The following is a 1630-nucleotide window of genomic DNA, read 5'->3' as shown; positions in this document are numbered from 1 at the left end:
GTTTGCATAAGATTACCACTAAAGACAAGGTTTATAACGAATGTGTCAAGGTAAAAGTTCATATCCCCTTTCAATTAAATGTGCTTATTCTTATAATAATTGACAAATTGTATTATCTGTGTAGCAAATTTTCCACTTTGATGAAGACGGTGACGGAACTATCAAGAAAAATATTTTGAAAAGTATGGGGAGGTCTTGGAAGGAAACAAGGCTGAGGTTGTATAATGATTTTTACAAGCCAATATTCACGATTGAACAAAATATTGAGCATCGTCCACTGAAAATTGATCGAGAGCATTGGAGATCGTTCCTTGACTATCGCGCCAAAGATGAGACGAAGGTAATATAGTATATTATTGGTGTACACAACAATACCCTTTATGTTGCATTGTGTCTTTTTAACTCAGATTCTAATCTCCCATTGTCTCTGATGGACCAATAGGAGAAGTGCAGGAAAAATGCGATTAATCGATCAAAACTATATACCCACACTGGTTGTTCAAAAAGCTTCGCACGGCGGATAAAAGAAGAGGTACTTTAACTTTTTATTCACTCTATGGACTATCTCTATGACTTAAGTTTCCTTGATTGTATGGAATACGGTATTCTTTTAAACTTTGTTATTACAGTCGGAATAACAAGGGAGGACAGTCGGAAGAGGAGAGTTATGGATCAAAGTGCACAAAAAAAAGTTGGCTCCTATATCAATGATGAAGTAAGAGCAATTGGTGTAAGTACTACTTATTATGATTGATGGATAAAATTATGATCTCAAATAGGATGATAGTTTACCTCAGCGATTATTTTGTTTTTTATTTCTTTACTGAATGGTTTACTCTCCCAAGTCAAAATGGACTAAAAGAACTTTACAATTTCCAATTCAGCTTCCTTTTAATACCAATTTTTTCATTCATATTTGTGTGTCTTTTTACTGTGATGAAAGTGATACAGTTAATCAATCTGTTTGGCGTGTTCTTGACATGAGATGGACTCATCAACAAAATGATTAAATTTGCTAATTTGTATCTGTAGGAAAGACTTTAGGAGATTGAGCAACAGGATGAGTCTTCTAGAGTATTGTCTCAAAATGGTTCCATTGCTCAGATTTTCGGAAAAGAGAAACCAAGTAGAGTACGTGGTGTGGGTTTCAGACTGACTCCTAGTCAACTCTTTGGTCCGAATTCACATACACCGGGCACCGGAGTCCAATTAGAGGAGATGCAGAGGAAGCTTATTGAACTGCAGGAAGAGCTGGAAGGCGAAAAGTTGAAGAAGAAGGCGATGGAGGATGAGGCAGCAGCAGGGAAGAAAAAGATGAAGCCGATGGAGAGTGCTCTGATTTTTCTATTTCAATGGCAGGGTAAGGAGCTACCACCAGACATCACTACAGGGATGAGTTTTGTAGAATGATAGAGTGAAAAATAGTAGAATAGGATTGGAGATAGTTTGGATAGAAGCAAACATTTTTTTAAATTAGACTTTGCAACTCTTTGCAAGAGATTTGTTTTCTTCGTATTTTCATGAATATATTATTTTGTTTTGTAGATATTTTTTTTTCTTGCTACAAGTTTAGATTCTAAGGTTGAAAATATTAACTCTTAAAATAATAAAAAAATATAAAAAAAAATAA

At 34.9% G+C, this 1630-nt stretch overlaps 1 long non-coding RNA gene across 1 annotated transcript; it reads left to right on the top strand.

Moving 5' to 3' along the window:
- LOC110270648 lies at positions 1-1514 on the top strand. The gene is made up of 5 exons (XR_002360287.1): positions 1-50; positions 125-340; positions 443-532; positions 630-730; positions 1033-1514. It is a non-coding gene; the product is annotated as an uncharacterized LOC110270648 (long non-coding RNA).

This window comes from Arachis ipaensis, chromosome B04, assembly GCF_000816755.2.
Source record: "Arachis ipaensis cultivar K30076 chromosome B04, Araip1.1, whole genome shotgun sequence".
In the NCBI taxonomy this organism is placed as follows: domain Eukaryota; kingdom Viridiplantae; phylum Streptophyta; class Magnoliopsida; order Fabales; family Fabaceae; genus Arachis; species Arachis ipaensis.
The sequence above is the reverse complement of the archived record's forward strand: the minus strand, read 5'-3'. Positions and strand labels throughout refer to the sequence as shown.